Source organism: Eschrichtius robustus, chromosome 8, assembly GCF_028021215.1.
Source record: "Eschrichtius robustus isolate mEscRob2 chromosome 8, mEscRob2.pri, whole genome shotgun sequence".
Taxonomy (NCBI): domain Eukaryota; kingdom Metazoa; phylum Chordata; class Mammalia; order Artiodactyla; family Eschrichtiidae; genus Eschrichtius; species Eschrichtius robustus.
This window is the reverse complement of record NC_090831.1, coordinates 123,556,754-123,579,468: the sequence shown is the minus strand read 5'-3', so window position 1 is coordinate 123,579,468 and position 22,715 is coordinate 123,556,754. Positions and strand designations below refer to the sequence as shown.

Below are 22,715 nucleotides of genomic sequence, written 5' to 3'. Positions count from 1 at the left end.
CCTGGTCTGGGAAGATCCCACATGCCACAGAGCAACTGGGCCCGTGAGCCACAATTACTGAGCCTGCGCGTCTGGAGCCTGTGCTCCACAACAAGAGAGGCCGCGATGGTGAGAGGCCCGTGCACCGCGATGAAGAGTGGCCCCTGCTCGCTGCAACTAGAGAAAGCCCTCGCACAGAAACGAAGACCCAACACAGTCATAAATAAATAAATAAATAAATAAATAAATAAAAGAACGTGAATTTCTTTAAAAAAAAAAAAAAAAAGTGAGACAAAGCAGGGGGCACCCGGATTTGAACCGGGGACCTCTTGATCTGCAGTCAAATGCTCTACCCCTGAGCTACACCCCCTGACCTGGCAGAGTGGTATAATTAATGCCTTTTACCTGTGTTGACAAACCCAGACTCAGTCTTGCTGGTTGGGATGTCCTGGTCAGCTCTGCTTCTCTGAACCCTGGCCTCACACCTGCCAGGGACCAGCCCTTCTTCCCTCATAACTTCTACGTGCATCTGGCTGAAGACCCCCTGGTAGCCTGGTTGACCTTTAAAGGTGGGGAGACCTTTCAAATCATCCAGATAATCCTCTTCGGTAATGAGTCACTGAGCATCTACTGTGTGTCAGGCACACTGGGATGGTGACATAACTGTGACTAGGTGACAGTGCCTTCTCCTGCCTGAAAGAAGGTTCAGAGCCCATGTCCAAGGGTTATTTAATGACATAGAATAATGTTCATGAGAATTCATCAAGTGAAAAGGCAGTTACAGAACAGTCTGTAAGGAATTATAGATGATTTCAGCTTTTTATGTGTTTTTATTTCCCTTTCAACTTTTCTATTTTGAGCATGTTGCCTTTGTAAAAACAAAAATAAAGTTACGTAGGAAAAATGATACTCTAGAGGAGTTCCGCTTCTAGGAACCTCTAGGTATCCTTCAGAAATATTCATGAATGCACAGTGAGCGTGGAGACTCCCTGCAGCCTTTTTCTGGATTAGCTCTAAACTGGAAACCACCTAAATATCCATCGACAGGGAATTGGTTACAAACATTGTGGTACAGTCATAGGAATATGGTGCAACAGTAAAAGATAAAATTGGTCCAGAGTTCTGTCATGGAAAGATGCTTAAACAATACCATTAAGTGAAAAAAGCAAATGGTATGACATATACATGTATGATATGAGCTCATTTGGGCTTTTAAAAAGATACTGTGTATATGTATTATTATGTAATAAAAAGATTATACACATATACAAAGAAACTTATGTATAAACATAGGTGTCTACATGTCCATACATATACATATACACCTATGGAAGGAAATAGACCAGATAGTTAATAATGGCAACTCCCAGAGAGTAGGGAGGGGGTTCTTTTATTTTCCAATTTTTGCATGTACAGTAATAACCCACATGTCTACACGGTTCCAGCCTTCCAGGTCCTGAGTGGTAAAAAAACAAATGAGAGAAAGCACTGCAGATATTGTCCAGGAAGTCTTTGCCGCCTTCCAGTGGCAGCCAGCCCAGCCCTCCCTCTCCCTCAGACCCCAGTCACTTCCCAATCCAAACCTCTCCTGGTCTCTCCCTAGTCCGTCACCTCTGCCACATTCATTTCAGGCCTTTTCTCTTTCTGCGCTGCCGTCACTCTTATTTCACACACCGGTTTTCCAGCATCCACCCAGCTAGAAAGGCAGGATGCCCTGTGATGTCGGACTGAGGGCAAAGGGCACCCCTGCAGTGGGCCAGGTCGATCCCCTGCCTGAGACCTACATCCAGCAGGTCCCAGACCCCTCGGCCACACCTGCCCCCTCCGCCCTGCGCTCCTGCAGCCTCCCCAGAGACCTCTCAGACTTAAAGGAACCGGCACCCAGGTAGACTGAGGGACACCCAAGGAGCAGACAAACTGTGTAGGTGTCTGAGAATAATGAGAGGAACGCTCACTTCCCAGGTCAGCTGAGTCTCGCCATAGATCAATATGAGGATGGCAGCGCTTTTAAAGGCAGAGAAAGGTTTTTATATTCATACCTGGAGCAAGGTATTCAAGGAAGGGACAGGCCCCAGCTCAGCGATGAAATCATTATACACAATTGACAAGGCCTCCTCCCGGTCAGAGGGAGACGGCTGGACTGGGGAGGAGGGGGGATATTAGGGAGCCTCCTGAAGGCAAGAAAGAGGCGAATGCAGCTTCTTCCCATGCGGAGAAGGAGGAAACTAAGGCCGCTCTGCCTGAAGTGAATACTGACCGCAAGCGCCAGGGGGCGCCCGTCCCCTCCATCTGGGCTTGGACTGTACGGGCCCTAAAAGCGCCAGTGCCTGTCCTTGGCGGATGGCTTCCCTTACTGAGTCCACCGATGGAAGCAGCCAGCCGGCCTGCAGCTCTTGCTGGGGCGAATATCACAAGGTATCAACTGGAGCGCCGATGGCCACCCTGGGCCAGCATTGGGAGGGGCCCACCCTCCTTTACGCCTACCCACCCTCCTTTTCGCCTACCCTCCTTTTCGCCTCCTGCATTATAATTCCCTTATGAAACTGCCCTAACCTTCCAGCAAGGAAAACTGCGCAAACCACTCAACCTAGTGTGCTCTTTGTAGGGAGACTAAAGGGTCGAGGGGGCAGTAGTTGACTTAGGTTCAGGCTGAAAGGCACATGAGTATTGAGGGCTGCAAGTGGGGACCCCAGACATGGCCACACCAGGGGTGGCTCTCAGCAAAACCAGAGGTGGTGACAAAGACACAGAGGCCAGGGAAGTGAGAGGATGGCTCACTATCAAGCAGATTTGCTGTTCCCCCTGCCCCAGCTCCAGAGGCTGGAATACTGCCTTCTGCAAGGGAGGAGAGGGGACCAGCAAACATCTTTTGTAATGGCAAACTCTACCTGATAAAGGACAACTTGCCTCCTAGGAGCTAGGCATGCAGTGAAGACTGGCGCCTGGTGTCCCAACTCGGCAGTGTAGAACATGCCAAGAACCATCTAGAACTATCTAGATACTGTCTAGACATAGAATATCTAGAACTATCTAGAAAAGGGGTTGGGAGAATTAGACACACACAGGGCACATGTAGAGGCAGCGCTGGAAGAGCCACAGTGATGGATGAGAGTTTCCACAGAAGTAGAAGAGTTTGTGAGGAAGGTAGATGGACCACAGGCAAAGACCTCAAAGAGGCGAGGAATCGTGACTGCGAGGCCAATAGTGGGGTCCATAATGGGTGGGCGGACAGGTGAGCCAGAAGGTAGCTCTGGAATCACGGAAATACAAAGAGATGAAAGAGACTGAGGTCAAAAGGAGAACAACGCACGGTCTCAGTAACAGCAAGGACAGGAAGAAGTAAAAACTAGAAGAGGTATCAGAAAGGATTTTTCAGATCAAAGATCTTGAAAGGGAATATTTCCTTTTTTCAAAAACTTGAGGTATAATTGACATAGAACATTATATTAGTTTCAGGTGTACCACGTAATGATTTGATGTTTGTATACATTGTGAAGTCTAGTTAACATTTGTCACTATACGTAGTTACAAATTTTTTTCTCCTGTGATGAGAACTTTTAAGATCTACTGTCTTAGTAACTTTCAAATATGCAATAGAGATTTATTAACTATAGTCACCATGCTTTACCTTACGTCCCCATGACATTTATTTATAACTGGAAATTTGTACCTTTTGACTCCCTTCACCCACTTCATCCACCCCCTCCCCCAACCCCCAGCCTCTGGCAACCACCACCCTGTTCTCTGTATTTATGAGCTTGTTTTGTTTGTGTGTTTAGATTCCACATATAAGTGCAATCATGTGATATTTGTCTTTCTCTGTCTGACTTATTTCACTCAGCATGATACCCTCAATGTCCATCCACGTTGTCGAAAACGGCAAGATTTCGTTCTTTTTTTGCAGCTAACATTCGGAAATGGTTCTGAGCGATGATCAGGTTCACGTATGGGTTAGGAGTAGATTTGGCCGTGAGCGCAGAGCACCCAGAATGACAGAGGACTAAAGCAAAACACAAGCAAACAAACCAGAAGTTTCTTCCTCTCTCCTGTAAAAACCCACACTCAGGTGGTCCAGGTTTGGCATGGTGTTCCATAGGGTTAAGGACCCAATTCCTTCTTTCCAGCCTACACAGCTTTCATTCCAGACATCTCTTCATGGTCCAACACGACACCTCCCACTTTAGCATCACCTCTATCTCCTAGCCGGCGGGAAGGGGAAGAAGAAAGACAAGCTTCTCTCCTTCAGAGCACCCATCACTTTTGTCTACATCTCATGGACCAAACCTGTGCCCTTTGCCTCGCTTAACTCCAAGGAGGCTGGGAAATGTAATTTTTCTTCTGTGAAGCCATGTGCCCAGCTAACAACCAAGAAGGAGGAGGGAACAGACACTGGGAGAAACATCCAACCTATGTTTCACCGTGCCTCTTGATAACTGCAGGGGCGTGGAGTTTGTCAACATTATAGGAGCCAAGAAGATGGAGATATGGAAGCATCATTAATGCAATTTTGACATTACCGAGGATGAAAGCAGAGGGGAAGCAAGGAAAATATGATGGTTAGCCTGCTTCTGAAATCTTCCACAAAGTCCACGGGGTCCCCAGTCTGGGTGCACACATCAGTGAGGAGAAGAAGTATGGAGGGATAGTCGAGGAGCTGGGACCCAGAAGGGGCAACGTGGGGAGGAAGGGATGGGAAGGGGGAGAATTCTGACAGCCTCCCCGAGTGGGAGGTTGAAGGGAGAGGGACCTCTTCAGGGGGACGCTGGGCACCAGATGTAAAGGGGGGAGTTCAGGGAAAGGTTAAGGAGGAAGGAACTGCCCACTTTGAACGGGGTTCCACGGACTGGCTCTGGGGCTGGTAGGATTGGGTTGCAGGGATGGAAGGAGCGGAGAGGAGGCAGGATGGATACTGCCATCAGCGAGATGGTCCTCAACCTCAGGAGGTGGCCAGGGACGTCAGGGACAGGAAAGGGACCAGCAACCGGCTCCTAAGCCAAAGGTCCAAGTGTTTATGAACCTGGAATAACAAACGCCATCTCCCCAAGGAAAAAAGCACAAGTTTAAAAATTCAAGTCTCTTGTTAACAAAATGAATGAGCTTTAATGAAAGGGAAACTGAAGCATAGCCCTGAAGCTAAAAGGAGTTTTGTTTTTACAGGCACTTATGTCCTGTGCTGATAAGAGAACTCAGAGGAGACAGAATATTTACAACATGGGGAGTTAGACAAAGAGCTATTCGCCAACTTATCAAGTTAGACAAAGTCTCAAGGAAGACTGGACTTGACCGTGTTCTGTCTTAAACTGCTCTTTGTCTGTATTGTGTTTTCCTGCCATTCAATGGAAAGAGATTAAGACTTTCTTGCTGTCAAATAGTTTCATTACAGAGAAGCTGTTTTTAGCCCATCTGAAGTATAGACTTCTGTGTTTATATAAACCTGGAACATCATGAAATATATTTTAGGTAGTTGTGAGAAAGGTCATAGAAGATGGCTGGTGCCGGGGATAATAAAATTCACGAACTGTACTTCTGAATTACATGCTAGAGCTCTGAACCCACAATGAATTCTTAGATCATCTACCAAAATGCTCAGCTGTTTGTTCTCCAAACCATAGAAAGCCATCGCGTTCTTTAGTTTTGAGATAGCTGATATAATTCACTTGTCCCTTCTGCAGAAGTTTACTTTTAAAGTTTGAATGAGACATAAAATCGTCTTTAATAATTACACAACCTAAACTTACACTTTCGCAAGTGGATATTTCATCCTCCGCAAACTCTCTCAGCCCCATGAGGGCTCATTCCCTGAGAGGCACAGATCCTGGTGGTTTGGCTTGCAAATAGAAGACCAATTCCACCCTGTTCCATGGAGAACGACTGGATTGAGAAAGGGAAAAATTGAGGAAACTATGAAATGCTGAAACAGCAAATTTTCCTGGAAGATGCCATTAAGGTCAAGTTATAAATCATGTCCACATAAGGATGCGGAAGAGGAGAGCCAGAATATAAGATGCTGGGCAGACAGAGCTGGGATGAGGTAACCTGGGTCTGAGAAGGCTTCTGGAAGCTCTACTAAAGCTGGTTTCAACTTAGCTGCAGACTAGGAGTGCTGGGGGTTGTTTACGATACCTGGGCTCCACCTCAAATACACTGATTTAATTGGTCTGGGGTAAGACCTGGGAAATGGCATGTTTATAGACTTTTCACGTGATTCTAATTTATAGTTAGAGTTAAGAATGGCCAACTACCATTGTAAAGCTTCACCATTTGCTGGTTCTAGAAAAAAAGTCTTTATGTTGATGTCTAATGGGGAAGAAGTTGAAATGCAGCACCAAAGGTAAAAGTTAAGAATAAGTAGGGGGCACCCAGATTTGAACTGGGGACCTCTTGATCTGCAGTCAAATGCTCTACCCCTGAGCTACACCCCCTTCTGCTATGGTGTGACTTAATTAATATTTTTCATCTGTCTAGCCACACCCAGACTCCCTGTAAACCTGTGAGTTGCCACTTCAGGATGGCCCTCTCTTGGGAACTGCCAGGCCTACTGCAGTGAAAACTCATCAACCTGCCACAGAAAAAGCAACAGGTTCTCTCCTCAAAAACCCAACAGCCTATGTCCCCCCTCCCACCCACTCCCTCCCCAGCCCACAGCCCCAGTGTGTGGGCAGCAGCCTGGAGAAGCATTGGCATTGGCTATAGAATGGCCTTCAGAGTCAGATGCCTGTGCCCATCATGGTGGGCACCTAAAAAACAGAAACTCAAGGTGATTGAGGTGTCTGTCCAAACCCACCTAATGAAGGCCTGACCCTCACAGGTTAACATTCGGTTCAGAGTGCTTTCTACTAAACTATAGTCTAGGACACAAATGACCCTCCCAACCGCCACGTCTTCAGTTAATATAGATGGAGAATCATGGAGAATGACCCACTCCTAGAAACAGTCAGAATTAGGTGGCTAAGTAGACTTAGGAATCCCCCAAATCATTAATAGACCTAAGCTAACATAATTCAAGGACCAAAAAATGCTGATGGAGAAGAACCATATTCTACCCAGAGGCTCTCTGATCTGTGGACAAAGCCCTATCCCACCTGGACGATGAGCTTACTTTGATTGGCACCTTCCATCTCCACAGCCACGCCAAGGCCCTGCTTCTGCTGTTGTCACGGGAGCTGGTAAGCTTTCTCTCCTGCAAACTCTCTCTGCCGCCTACTGGAATCTCTCCCTCTTACCCCCCAGCTTCCCCCTTGGGGCCTTAGCTTCCCAGCAGCCACTTCCCCTCCTCTCCTGGCCAAGAAGCTGGGGAAACACTGATTTCTACACTGATTCCTACCATGATGCTAAAGTCCTCTGGATTTCTCTTGTCAACAGTATACAGCCGAGAAGCCCCCACATATATCACCTTATTATACATCAAACCTTGGGGACCAGCATCTCATTATCTCCATTTCACAGATGAGGAGACTGAGGCCCAGAGAAGCTAAACTTCTTGCCCAAGATCCCCTGCATATATATATGCATATATATAATATATAATAATATAATAACAATAATATAATATTATTATTAATATATATTATTCTATATGCATTAGAAACTCTACATTGAATTTTACTGATATTCAGGAAAGAGAAGTTGCAACACCCCATGACCCCTTAGCCTCAGGCAGAGAAGCCAGAGTGTGTGACTTAAAGGAAATTCCATAAACTCTCTGAGCCTCAGTTTCTTATCTGTAAATTGGGGGAAATATCAATTGATATGAGGATTAAATAAGATAATATCCTTAGGACAGTCTCTGATGTGTAGTAAGCACTCGAATATGACTAGCCATTATTACTACAGTTCTGGATAATTCTCACCTTCCCAATCTGGTCAGGTCCCTGGTTTTCACTGCTTTACTGAGCTCTGGCATGAGATCCTTTCTTGTTTGAACGCCAGATGTATCCTTACTTGGAATCTGATTGAAATCACCAGAGTAATATTAATGCAACTATCTCTGTTGATACTGGAATAGCTAGTGTTCCCTTGGGTTCTGTTGCAGGAAGCTAGTTCTTTCCAGTCTCTCTTTTTAAAACTGGATTAAAAAAAAAAAAAAAATATATATATATATATATATATATATATATATATATATATATATATATATATATATATTTGGCTGCGCCGGATCTTTAGTTGCTGCATGTGGGATCTTCGTTGCTGTGTGTGGGATCTTTGTTGTGGCATGTGGGATCTTTAGTTGCAGCACATGAACTCTTAGTTGCGGCATGTGGGATCTAGTTCCTTGACCAGGGATTGAACCCAGGCCCCCTGCATTGGGGGTGTGGAGTCTTGGCCACTGGACCATCAGGGAAGTCCCCAAAATGGATTTTGTTTCATTAAAAAAAAATTTTAGGGTTTCCCTGGTGGTGCAGTGGTTGAGAGTCTGCCTGCCAATGCAGGGGACACGGGTTCGAGCCCTGGTCCGGGAAGATCCCACATGCCACGGAGCAACTGGGCCCGTGAGCCACAATTACTGAGACTGCGCGTCTGGAGCCTGTGCTCCGCAACAAGAGAGGCCACGACAGTGAGAGGCCCGCGCACCACGATGAAGAGTGGCCCCCGCTCGCTGCAACTAGAGAAAGCCCTCGCACAGAAACGAAGACCCAACACAGCCAAAAATAAATAAAATAAATAAATTTTAAAAAAAAACAACACACAAACTTTAAAAAAAAAAAAAATTTAACTTTTGACCCCTTTCACCCATTTCTCCCACCCCTCACCACCCGTCACCACCCCTCTACCTTTGGCAACCACCAATCCATAGGTTTATCCATATGTCTATATCCTTATGTTTTTTATTTACCTCCTGTGAATAACATATAGTTGTTTCTTTAATTCAGTGGCATTCTTTATCTTTTTACTGTGGTATTTCATACATTTATATTTAATGTTAATACTGATAATATTTTGGTTTAAATTTTCTATCTCTTTTGTCCTGCAAGTCCTAGTTTCTTTTTCTCTCCTTTGTCTTCTTTTGTAGACTATAGGAAAAGACCCTCAGAGGTTAGAGATGAGATCCCTGCACCCTGGAATGCAACTGGTGAAAAATCCACAAGTGTCCATTGAGCTAATGGACCCCTCTGCCGAGGGGATCACCAAAAAGATGGTTAGTGCGTGGCTGACAGAAACTGGGACTAGGATGTACATGAGGGAACCAGTAACCTTGTCTGCTGTTGACAGTAACCTAAACTCCTTAGGTTGGAATTTGCATAGAATAAAAAATAGAGAGCTAGAGAATAAAATCATTGGCACTTGCCCTGTGCTGACCTGGGTGTGGACAGATGTATCTGGGTACAGCGATGTTCTCAGTGCCCTCAAAAGTTGCCCTTCAGAGAGGTGCAGAATCAGCTCACCCCTCCCCACCACAGACCCTCCGACTGCCTTTGTTTGGATTGCAGGCTCACCAATGACATGCTTTCTTCCCCCCCACCCCCACCCCGCGTCTGTGCTCTTGCTCCAGCACAGAAGGTTACCTCTGCTTAACAGAGAGAATAGATTCAGCTAAACCTCAACTCCTTGATTTCCCTTCGTATCTCAGAGACATCTCTCCTCAGCTGTCCTTAGTCCTTTCCCTTCCATCTCAGAGAAAAACATTCCCCTCCCCTCCCCCTTCCAAAGTAAATGGCTCCATCTGTACTCTTGTCCTCAGGACTGAATGATTCAATTTTCTCCGTCCTGTTCCCTCCCCAGCCAAAAGTATGGTCAAGTCTCTAGCCTAAGTTAAATTAGGTTTCCCACCTTCCCCTGTAGCTACTGCTGTATTTCTCTCTGGATTACAGTAATTTTCATTTTCCACCTCTGCCTCCACACACTATTCTTCATCTTGCATATCTTATATAAATCACCAAGTCCCACATATTATATCCTGAAAATTTCTCTGGAATTCTTTTTCTCCTCTGTATTTGTTTCCTTACTCTGTATGTGTCACTGGGCAAGTTCTTTAACTCTGTAAGCTTCCATTTCTTTGTCTTAAATAGGGATAAGTTTCTCGTGACATATAAATATGGCAACTTCAGATAAATTGCCCAGCATGGTACTAACACATAGTAGGTGCTCAAAAAATAATATCAGTTAAGGAACTGTCTTTTGGCAAACTCCCAGCCGCTCTCTGTGATGTCTCCTAAGTGACCTCCTGAAATAAAGGAAATGAATTCTCTTCTTTGCAGCCACATCCCTCCCTATGGCCCACAGAACAGTGTCCGAACTCTGAAACACATTTTACACACAGATTTTCTTCAGTCTAATCATCCACCTCCAGCAGTAGGTCACAGTCACACTCTCTCCCCCCTCCCCCCTGCAAAGTCACGGTACACACGCACTTACAACCTACCCCAGATGCACACATACACACTCACACCCACATGCATGGTCACACCCACACACCCCCCACCCACACACACAGACATGCACACATATACCTTTTCCACCCAGAAAGCACTCCCAAAGCATTGCATCTTTGTATCTTTACGCTGTCTGTCTGGTATGCCCTTTCCCCACACTGCCTGGACATGCACCTTCCAGACTCAGCTGACACCCACACCCCCACACACATCCACACAGACATGCACACATATACCTTTTCCACCCAGAAAGCACTCCCAAAACATTGCATCTTTGTTTCTTTACGCTGTCTGTCTGGCATGCCCTTCTCCCACACTGCCTGGACATGCACCTTCCAGACCCAGCTGACCCCCCCCATCTCTGCAAAGCTGTCACGAAGTCAACCCTCAGAGCAGCCCAGCTGTGCTCTAAGCTCCTTTCTATCACATCCAACATATTTTCATGTTGCAAATCACTCTTCCCTGTGAGAAAGAGTGAAGGATGAACCGTCGTGTCTAGATTTCACTCATCCCTGGGTCCTCTCAAGACCTGGCCTCTTGCTCGGCAGAGTAAGCATTTGAGGAACTTAACTGACGGACTGATCGCTCTCTAGGTTTTGTTCTTGGCCATAGAGAGAGAGATGGGGGAGAGGAGGCTTCAGGGCTGTGGACAGAGGGTTCCCCGTGGACCCGCTTGGCCGGGGGACAAGGGGAAGAGACCGCTGCCTGCTGCCTGCGGGCTAACCCCACTGATTCAGAACTGCAAAGCAGGGGGTGTGGCTCCAGCACTGCAGAGGTACCAGTTGTTCATTCATCTGCTGGGTGACAGGATGCATAGTAGCTTAGACCTAGTCCGCAGACTAAGAAAGTCTGGTTGACATCTCCATGCCCACTACTTACACATAATTTTATTCATTTAACTGTTGTTGTTGTTGTTTCTTGGCATTTTAAAAAAATTTTTATTTTATATTGGACTATAGTTGATTTACGATGTTGTGTTAGTTTCAGGTGTACGACAAAGTGATTCAGTATACATATAACTGAATCACTTTGTACGACAAAGTGATTCAGTTATATGTATATGTACCTTTGAGTAGTTTCTAAAACCTACTAGGAGTGCACTGGACTAATGCCTTCTGACCCTTTACTGATTATAATGGGGTCAAGGGGATGAGCCCGAAAGCATCCAGGGACATCACATGGCCTCCTACTATGCCACCCTGAGAGGGAGGTTCTAGGGTTGTTCCTACAAACCCCAACGAATGGGGATCTCCTAAATCTTCAATGGGGACCCATGTAACATGCATGTAGCTAAGTTTAGCTACCAAAATTGCACATAAACTAGGAGGCACCTGGATTTGAACCAGGGACCTCTATTTTTATTGAAGTATAGTTAATTTACAATGTTGTGTTACTTTCAAGTGTACAGCATGATTCAGTTTTATATATATATATATATATATATATATATATATATATATATGTATATATATATGTATATATACATACGCACACACATATATTCTTTATCCATTCATCTGTTGGTGGACATTTAGGTTGTTACCATGTCTTGGCTATTGTAAATAGTGTTGCTATGAACATAGGGGTGCATGTATCTTTTTGAATTAGAGATTTATCTAGATATATGCTCAGGAGTGGGATTGCAGGATCATATGGTAGTTCTATTTTTAGTTTTTTGAGGCCCCTCCATACTGTTCTCGATAGTGGCTGCACCAATTTACATTCCCACCAACAGTGTAGGAGGGTTCCTTTTTCTCCACACCCTCTCCAGCATTTATTATTTGTAGACTTTTTAATGATGGCCATTTTGACTGGTGTGAAGTAATACCTCATTGTAGTTTTGACTTGCATTTCTCTGATACTTAAAGCTATTGAGCATCTTTTCCTGTGCCTTTTGGCCATCTGTATGTCTTCTTTGGAGAAATGTCTATTTAGGTCTTCTGCCCATTTTTTGATTGGGTTGTTTGTTTTTTACATTAAGCTGTATGAGCTGTTTGTATATTTTGAAAATTAATCCCTTGTCAGTAGCATCGTTGGCAAATATTTTCTCTCAGACCATAGGTTGTCTTTTCGTTTTGTTTATGGCTTCCTTTGCTGTGCGAAAGCTTTTAAGTTTAATTAGGTCCCATCTGTTTATTTTTGTTTTTATTTCCATTACTCTAGGAGACGGATCCAAAAAAATATTGCTGCAATTTATGTCAAAGAGTGTTCTGCCTATGTTTTCCTCTAGGAGTTTTACAGTATCCAGTCTTACATTTAGATCTTTAATCCATTCTGAGGTTATTTTTGTATGTGGTGTTAGAGAATGTCTAATTTCATCCTTTTATATGTAGCTGTCCAATTTTCCCAGCACCGCTTATTGAAAAGACTATCTTTTCTCCATTGTCTATTCTTGCCTCCATTGTCACAGATTGACAAGTGCGTGGGTTTATTTCTGGGCTTTCTATCCTCTTCCATTGATCTATATATCTGTTTTTGTGCCAGTACCAGAACCAGGGACCTGTTCATGTGCAGTCAGATGCTCTACCCCTGAGCTATACCCCCAGGAACACTAGTATAGTCTAATTAACATCTTTCATTTGTGTGGTAACACTCAACTCTGCAAAATTAAGTTATAGATCTCCTCCAGGACTGACTTTTTGGAAGCTGCCAGACCGGGCTTCTAGTAAAACATCTTCCCTCTGGCCTGCAGCTTTCCAGTCCTCAGTCCCTGGGTGGGGTCATCAATAAGGAGAAAAGGAGAGAAGCTGCCTGAAGAACCCCCAACCCATTTCCCATTACCTTGGTTTAGCCCAAGAGCTGGACAAAGGTCTCCAAAACTACCCATCTACCCTATCTGGGCTCCCAGCCGTTTGCTTCCATAGGTCTGACCACCCTCCCCACTCCACTGTGCCAACCTGTCTTGGTGGGAAGGAGGGGTGAGGGTGATAATTTAGGGTTACCTTTTTTTTTTTGGCTGCGTTGGGTCTTCATTGCTGCGCGTGGGCTTTTCTCTAGTTGCTGTGAGTGGGGGCTACTCTTCGTTGCAGTGTGCGGGCTTCTAATTGTGGTGGCTTCTCTTGTTGCAGAGCACAGGCTCTAGGCGCACGGGCTTCAGTAGTTGTGGTAGGCGAGCTCAGTAGTTGTGGCTTGCTGGCTCAGTAGTTGTGGCGCACGGGCTTAGTTGCTCCGCGGCATGTGTGATCTTCCCGGAACAGGGCTCGAACCCGTGTCCCCTGCATTGGCAGGCAGATTCTTAACCACTGCGCCACCAGGGAAGTCCCTAGGGTTACCATTTATTGTCTGTTCCTGGGAAGTCATCTGTAGCTACAGCTCTCTGGTCTACCCTAAAAAAGCCCAGCAGTCTGCATCAGGGGCCTTGCCTTCTCTCTGAGGATCCAATAGAGTTGGAGAAATGAGAAACATACAGAAAAAAAAAGTCCTGATGCCATGAGGAGGATAGATACCTAGAGTATTAGTGCAGGAAGACATGGGAAGAGGCTCCACCCAGACTGCTGTTGTACAAGGGCTGACCTGTAGCTTCCAGTTTCAGGTAGGATCCTAATTGATGGATGAAGGAAAATGGAATGAGTAACAGCGTCCATGAATAGAAAATCCAATATGGCAGGGGGTACCTAGATTTGAGACAGGGACCTCTTGATCTGCAGTCAAATGCTCTACCCCTGAGCTACACACCCCCTACTTATTATAGGTGTCTAATAAACACCTTTCACCTTCATGGTCACACCCAGAACTCCTGCAACATACTGGAAGTTTCTACTTATTTCTAGAGAGCTGGTAAGACCAGCAACTTATTCCTCTACAAACTCAGTCCAGAGAGGTCGTCCCCCAGGCCCCAGAGTTCCACAACCCTACGCCTTCACATGCCTGCATCTCCCCCTTTTCCTCAGCGTGTGGTGACAGCAGCAGCCTGGAGGAGCATTGACATTTACTACCGGAAGTGCCTTTAGAACGTATTTGTCTGTTTTTCTCTTGTTCTGCACTACAAAACAGCAAATTGAAGAGATCCTGCCCAACCTCTTTGGAAACACATGCAGTACGTACACCAGAAGGTGTCTCTTCAGTCTTTGTATCTGTGCATTAAACCCCAGGGTGCTGGTGGGGACAGCTGGGGAGGTTGGTGAACTTCCCAGTCCCTAACCTGGATCTTTTTAATTTTCCTGAAGTTGGTGATAACCTCATGTCTCTTAGGCTAATATTTTATCTAAGTAAGCGGATTGCAACTACGGCTATATTATTATTGGCTATTATTATTCCCTTGCTTTGGAGGAGAAAACCTGCCAGGGATAATGCAGGATTGACTTCAGCTTTTTGCTTTTAACTATTGTTTTTGAGTGCATGAAGAGGTTGAGTGGAGTGAGAGGTCCCCTGACCTTCAGAATAAGAATTTCAAGTGGAATAAAACAGTGCAGTAAACTCATACACTGAAGTCTGTGAACTGCAGGAGTGAACTAGCTAGAAGCGCCCCCATATGGTCATGATGTGGGTTTATTGACCTGAAGTAAGAGCTCCTGCAAGAGACAACTGGTCCACCATCTAGATGCTGCCACAAAGAATAACTGAGCACCAATTAGAACAGAACAGAAACCACTGCCTTTGCCAGCCTTCCTCCAGTATTCCATGGTCAGCACTGAAAGCAGGTCACCTGGCTCATCTTCCTGAGAAAACATATGCTGCAGCTCACTCATCCCCACGGGCTCTGTGAGTCTCTGCCACTCAGACCGGAAGCAGGTGTCCAGGGTGCATTTCCAGGGGCCCTGTTCAAGGCTGGTGACTGAGGTCCTTGCGTGAGTGCAGGGGGGCAGGGAAGTAGCCCTTAGACGTGGCACACGGCCTCATGATTGAAAGTGGCTTGCAGCCCCTAGTATGTAGCAGCCAGTCGCTGGCAGTCAACGTGCACTCCAAACAGCCCCCTTGCTGCCTTTTCTTTAGTTCCTTTTCTCTGTGCAGACCCTGCTGAAGCAGCTCAGGACGGAGAGACTGGAGCCCTGGGGGCCTCCTGCAAGCACTGCCCTGTGCTCCGTAATGGGGAGAGCATACAAGAGGCATCAAAGCTCCCATTCACCCCCATGGCGGTGCCTGTGCATGGTGAGGTGGGACGTGCCCACAGGAAAGGTGACATCTGCAAGGCTCTAAAGATGAGTGTTAATGGGGATGGGGGTCGGGTCAGCCCTGGAGAAGTTCACCTGGGGCTGCAAGAAGCTAGAGAGGCTTTCTGGCAAAGATCTAAACGGTCCAACCTCTCTTCTGTCCTACGAAGACTCAATTCCACAGGGCCCAGAGGTAAAAAGGCATTGCTTCAATCAGAAATCTGAAAGGTTGTTGTTGGAAGGTGGATATATTGAATAATATCCTCCTAACCAAGAAGGAACTTTAAGACTGAAAAATGAAGCAGGCAACTCCATAAAGTACAAATACAAAGCTTATTGTGGATAACTTACATAGGGTAGGATCTGGCGGACGGCAATCCTGAAGCATTGGCAGCTGCACTCTGCGCTGCCCACAGGGGTGCGGGGGATTTAAAGGGGCCAAAGCTAAAGATAGACTCTGACTACTAAGGCAGAAGCATGTCCACACTGACGGAAACCAGGGTTTGTTCCTCCCCCTGGGGATCTCATGACCATCAAGCACCTGGGTTAACACAAGGCACTCTTCCAGTGTTCATCTCAGATGAAGGCAAGGGTAAAAGTTGATGGGGAACTTACCTGTCTTGGGTGCATTCCTTGTTGAGTAGGCTGGAGTTCAGTCATGCGGAAGGCGAGGGGGTAGGACTGCCGGCCTGAGATGAAGCTGACCAAATGGGGTCAGTGTGGTTCAACCACGCAGGCTTGTTATAACTGTCTAACAAGCACCTGTGTAGCCTCTGTTTACTTTCCATCCACCCATGAGGACAGTTCCACTGCAAACTAAACCCATTCCCTCTCACCTTCTCTTTCCCCCAAGCCTGGACCCCCTACCACCTGGCAGCCCTGCAGCTTCTCCTCCCCCCGATTCGTGGCAAGTCACCTAAAGCCACTGATGTTGTGTCCTAGAAGGGCTTTTAGAACGCTCCAGAACAGCAGGTGCTAAATGTGGCACCGGAGAAAATCATCTAATGCTTCTGTGATATGAGTGGATGAAAGGAAGGAAGGGTGCTGTTGAAAAGCAAAACTTTGCAGGCCTAACAAAATCTGAATCTCTGGAGAGGGGGCCCAGGGAAAGTGTATGTTTACATTCCCACAATGCTCGGGTGAGCCTTGAGTCCGCATGATCTTGGCTAGAACCACATTTCTGGTTCTAGGACTTTCCATTGCCCCCGCCCAGGAGATGAGCTAGACAAGCTTCCTTCCTACCCGCCCCCCCACCTCCTTTACCAATTATTGCACCCCTCAATCTGCCGAGTAAGAAGAGCCCACCTGAAGGTGCCATTTGGTGTAGGTACTAAAACAAAGCTTATTTCAGGGGACACCTGGATTTGAACCAGGGACCTCTTGATCTGCAGTCAAATGCTCTACTACTGAGCTATACCCCCCTGCTTGTTAGGAGTATCTAATAAATACCCTTTCACCTGTGTTGAAATGCTCACACCCACTGTGGACTGAAATTTCTATTGATTCTCAGAAAGTTCGGGAGATAGGGAAATTTTGCTTTACAGAAAGCTAACTTTCTAGCCCTCTTCTTCCCCATAGATCCCCCTCCCAATTTTGGCCCCCAGAAACCTTCTCTGCTCACAATCTTGCAGTCTCATTTTTCTTGGTACCACTTGGAAGGCACCTGCTGGTTTCTAAGAGCCGGACCACCCCTGCTTCCTTCCTCCCTCAGCAAGCTCCATCTGCTTTCAACTTGCCTGCAGCACTCTCTTCTCCACCCTCACCGCTGTCCTGCGGGATGGACTGGGGGCTCCGTTGCCCGACTCATCCTCTCTGCTCTTCTTTCCTCTCATCACAGCTACTTCTTGGCTTTTGGCAGGGTCTTGACTGAATCCAGACAAATTACTTGAATTTTTTGCCGAAGAGGCCACAACCCCCATCCTGGGGCCCGGGAAGCCGGTCCAGCTGTCCCAAGGGGCCTCAATCCAGAAGGTCAGCACAGCTGGAGCAGCAGGGACTTCCCTGAGAATCAGGACCAGGGATGCCTCTGCTGGATGAACCCCTGGCCTGAGGCATAGCACCGCGCTCCTGAGGAGTGAACCTAGCCCCTGGCCAACGCCACCCGGAGATCTAAAGGCCATGTAGACCTCAAAAGTGTAGAGTAAAGACAACTGCCCAAAGGTGGTGAAAGTGCCTGTTATATCTGTGTCCAGGAGACCAACGTTGGGAATGTACAGGGGTTTGCAAAGGAAACCCCGGACAAGGGAAATATCCCCCCACATCATCCATCAATTTAATTTAGTGACATGTTACTTACATTGTTGCAAAGTAAAAAGGTAATCTCTCTATTTTTCTACAGTGACTAACACAACACTGAGCATGAAAGTAGGTATGCAATAAATATTTGTTGGATGGAAGTAAAGATAGCAAAATTAGCAAAGGTATCTAAGTATGGAATAAATGCAAAATATCTCAGATACCACCAGCCAAATGAACACTTCTGGTATTTTCACGTCTGTTTCTCCAAACGTGTGCAAATACATTCCCCTGCGTTTGGGTTCGACTCCTTCTTGCCAGAGATAAGCCAGTTCACAGTTCATGACACTCGTTCACCAGCTATTCTCCCTCATCAGTCTTCTGGCTCCCTTAGAAATGTTCCCCTCTCTTACTGAAAAGTTTAAAAACATGGAAAGACTTAGAAGAATACCCGTATAAAAATTTCTCTTGTTAAAAAAGAAGGACTCAGGAAATCCTTGGCAGCCCAGTGGTTAGGACTCAGCGCTTTCACTGCCCGGGCCCGGGTTCAATCCCCAGTCGGGGAACTAAGATCCTGCAAGCGGTGTGGCAGGGCCAATAAATAAATAAATTAATTAATTAATTACATCTTTAGAAAAAAAAAAAAAAAGGACTCAAAAAATATCCAGCAGGGCGTCTCTAAAACAAATAAACACACCTCCACCAATCGTCACACCCAGTGGTCAACATCATAAGGCTTCTCTTGAGAACTGGAAACAAGGCAAAGATGTCTGTTAGCATTGTTTCTATTTAACATTGTACCTAAAACCAGAGGCAATGTATTAAGATTTTAAAAAAGTGGAACAGGAGGAACAAAACACCCATTGTTCATAGATAGTATGATTATCTTGATAGAAAACACAAAGTAATCTACAAATTAGATGAACTATCAAGTTTAACACATTGCAAGATAAAGTTATTAAAAATCAACTCCTATACATAATAATGAAGAGTTAGAAATAAAATCTTTTAAAATATGTCACTAAAAATAGTATCAAAAATGCAGGATCCCTAGGAATAAATATAAGCTGTACAGAACCTTTATTTAAAATATTTTAAGGCTTCACTGAAAGACATTGAAGGGGACCTAAATGAAGAGATATGCTCTGTTTTGGGGTAGGACAAAATAACAATTTTGTAAAGATGTTAATGCTTCCCAAATTAGCCTATAGGTTTAACGTAATTGCAGTCAAAATCCCGGTTATGATTTTTATAGTCTTTGACACACTGATGTTAAAAGTTATGTGGGAAAAGAAAGAGCTGGGAATAGCTAGTGTTTTCCTGAAGAATGAGAGCTGGACAAGGCAATTAGTCCTATCAGATATGAAGAGTTATTACAGTTTAAAGCTGTAAGACAGTGTAGTGTTGGCACAAGGATAGACAAATAACAATAAAGCAGAATATAGATCCCAGAAATGGACCTATCTATAGAGAAAAACTGATATATGAGAGAGGTGGCATCGTAGTGCAGAGGGGAAGGGGGTGGACTTTCTGATAAATGGTGCTAAGACAATTGGATATCCATACACAAAATAAATTCCAGGAGGATTCAAGACTTAAATATAAAAGACAAATCTTCAAACTTTTAAAAGAAAATATAAGAGAAAACCTTTATGACTTTGGAGTAGGAGAAGGATTTCTTAATCATGACACACATAAATACCATAAAGAAAAGGACTGATATATTCTAGTTCATTGAAATTAAGAGCTTTTGTGTACTAAAAGTCTCCAGACAGAAAGTGAAAAGATGAGTCATAGATCAGAAAAAGAGATGTGTCAATCATGTGTCAGTCAAGATATTGTCAGAAAATAGAAAGTACACTAGGCAGTTCAACAGAGAGAATTTAATACAGGGAATTGGTTAAATAGGTGCTAAGGAGATAAAACAGCAGAGAGAGAACTGCAAGGTAATGCAGAGGTAATAACTCCAGGAAGCAGCTCTCACTCCTTGTGCTGACAGAAAAAGGAAAGAGGTTGCAGTTATCAGAATGCAGAAGCTGGAAGGAGGGGCTCTGAAGAGTTGGGACTCAGACTTGTGAGGATGCGGCGCTGCCCAGCTGGTGCTGGTACCTCAGGATCTCAGAAGGCTGGTCTCCCAGAGACAGAGCACTGACAGTAAGGCTGGTCCTAGGAGTGCCAAATGAAAGCTGAGAATGAAAACCAATGCTGCCAGTGTGGAGGGACATGGCTAGGGCTACACTGACAGGAGCAAGCAGAACAAAGCAAGTTCTGATCTGCTTTCCATTATTATAGATTACCTTGCATTTTCTAGTAGGTTATGAAAGTGGAATTATACAACATGCACTCTTTTTGTCTTGCTTCTTTCACTCAATATAACTGTTTTCAGATTTGCCCATGTTGTTGCATGTATCAATAGTTCACTCCTTTTTAGTGCTCAGTAGTATTCTACAGTATGGGTATATATATATTAAGTTTTGTTTACCCACTCACCGCTCACCTGTTAATTGTCATTTGTGTTATTTCCAGTATTTGGCTATGACAAATCAAGCTGCTATGACATTCATATACAAATCTTTGGATACATGCTTTCACTTCTCTTGGGTAAATATCTGCAAGTAGAACAGCTGGATCAAAGTGATTGTAACATTTTACATTCAACCAAGAGTGTATTCCCATCGGCAGTTGCTCCATGTCCTTGTCAACACTTGGTAGGGTCAGTCTTTTTAGTTTTAGATCTTCGAAGGGGTGTGCAATTGTATGAGGTGGTTTTAATCTCATTGTGGTTTTAATTTGCATTTCTCTGAGGACTAATGATATTGAACACCTTCACCTATGCTTGGGATAGCTGGAACTACTTTCCCAGAATCATTTCCTCGTAGAGGTTTGAGTTAGAGTTGGCCAAAATGAGAATTCGCGTGATATTTGGGAGGTGGAAGTGAAGCAGCAGGCACTGCTCTCTGAAAGTTGTTGCAGTTGGGTGTGTGACAGCCAGACACAGACACCAACAGATTCCAGCCTATCTGCAACCACCCCCGTCGTGTCCAGCTTCTCTTCCCAACTGCGTGTCCATCAACAGGAGCCCCAGTGCTACCACCAGATACTTAGCTGAGGACCTACAGAAGTAGTAACTATGCAGAAGTATTGATTTCCTATCAACTTTTTCACCAGCCCCTTCACTGTTCCCCTCCAGGGGTGGGATATGCTTGGCTTCCCAGATCCCTCTTCACCTCCGACTTTCCACCTTGCCTTGCTTTAGGGAGGCTCATAAGATGACTGTTCTTTGATCCTCCAACTCCCCCTTCTGGACTGTTACTTCTCCCAGCTCATGATATAATTGTGTAAGGTCTTATTTCCATAATAATTCCATTGTTCCGTAATACTTACAGTGATTCTTCTTCTCTGATGAATACTGACTGGCTCATCTCACTGGGTTTTTTTTTTTCACTTTTTCATGCATGTATGAAACTGCATGAATCATTCAGCCTTATGAATAATAAAAAATAATATACCTGTGTAATCTCACACCCAGATCAAGAAATAGAACATTATTCAGAGGTGGATGGAAATGAGATATAAGGGATGGAGTAGAGAATTGGTCTTCCCTGAGTGTACAATTTTATATAGCCTTGACTTTGGAATTGTTTTACTGTTTTACATTTCCAAAAAATAACTCAAGTATGAAGAGATGAAGCTGAAAATAAATATAAACAAAACCCAAAAACCTAATGTTATATCACATCGGTAACATGACCACAAAGAAGAAAACAGCCTCAGTGGTATATATTCTAAGGGGAAAAATAGATACTGAACTTTACCTAGGAAGTTGTTTTGGTGTAATTTACAAAACCTATGGTTTTGTTTTTAATATTTATTTATTTATTTTGGCTGCCTCGGGTTTTAGTTACAGCACATGGGATCTTCGTTGCAGCATGCAGGATCTTTAGTTGCGGCATGCGGGCTCATAGTTGCAGCATGCGAACTCTTAGTTGCAGCACGCATGCGGGATCTAGTTCCCTGACCAGGGATGAATCCCGGTCCCCCTACATTGGGAGTATGGAGCCTTATGCACTGGACCACCAGGGAAGTCCCCCACAAAACTTACGTTTTTGAGAAACTGAGTAAATATATTGATATTTGGGGGAACCAGAGTTCTAATAGTGGGAGACAGGAGGTATAAATATGGAATGAAGATAGGCAAGGAAGAACTGTGGAGTTGGACTGGAATCATAAGTAGCTGTGTGAATACACAAGCACACAGCGCACACACACACACACACACAAGTACACACGTACATTTTCTAACTCTGCCCTCTGAAAAGGTGCTAGAAACAACACCTCAGTTGCAATGAGCACTCCTAATGCCCATATCGTGGTTATTAAACACCATTTAAAAGAACCAGAGGGACTTCCCAGGTGGTGCAGTGGTTGAGAATCCTCCTGCCAATGCAAGGGACACGGGTTCGAGCCCTGGTCCGGGAAGATCCCACATGCTGTGGAGCAACAAAGCCTGAGCGCCACAACTCCTGAGCCCGCGTGCCACAGCTTCTGATGCCCGCGTGCCTAGAGCCCATGCTCCGCAATAAGAGAAGCCACCGCAGTGAGAAGCTTGCGCACCGCAATGAAGAGTAGCCCCCGCTCGCAGCAACTAGAGAAAGCCTGCGTGCAGCAACGAAGACCCAACGCAGCCACAAATAAATTAAGAAATTAAGAAGAAAAAAAAAAAGAACCAGAAACTTGGAGATTTGGCTGATTCCACAGCTGGGTAAGAAACCTAAAATGTGAACCATGGAACATTTTGTGACAGGAAGTAGGAACGTGCTCAAAAACTGATGGGAACATGTCAACAGAACACAGGGCCAGCTTGAAGAGGCTCACCGCTAGCTAAATTTGGGACAATTTGAGCATCAAAACAAATGGAGGAATGTGTTATAGCTCATTAAATTAGAGAATCCATGAATCCATGTTAGTAGGTTTTTTAAAAAAAATTTTTAGGTAGAGAAAGGAAAGCTTTACAAAATCTTTACCAACAAATCAACCA

At 44.9% G+C, this 22,715-nt stretch overlaps 3 non-coding genes across 3 annotated transcripts; all 3 read right to left on the bottom strand.

The window, feature by feature from the left end:
- Nucleotides 1-277: 277 nt before the first annotated feature.
- On the bottom strand, nucleotides 278-349 carry TRNAC-GCA (transfer RNA cysteine (anticodon GCA)). The gene has a single exon. It is a non-coding gene; the product is annotated as a tRNA-Cys (tRNA).
- Nucleotides 350-6,329: 5,980 nt separating this feature from the next.
- TRNAC-GCA (transfer RNA cysteine (anticodon GCA)) lies at nucleotides 6,330-6,401 on the bottom strand. Its single transcript has one exon. It is a non-coding gene; the product is annotated as a tRNA-Cys (tRNA).
- Nucleotides 6,402-16,791: 10,390 nt separating this feature from the next.
- On the bottom strand, nucleotides 16,792-16,863 carry TRNAC-GCA (transfer RNA cysteine (anticodon GCA)). Its single transcript has one exon. It is a non-coding gene; the product is annotated as a tRNA-Cys (tRNA).
- Between the last annotated feature and the right edge of the window lie 5,852 nt (nucleotides 16,864-22,715).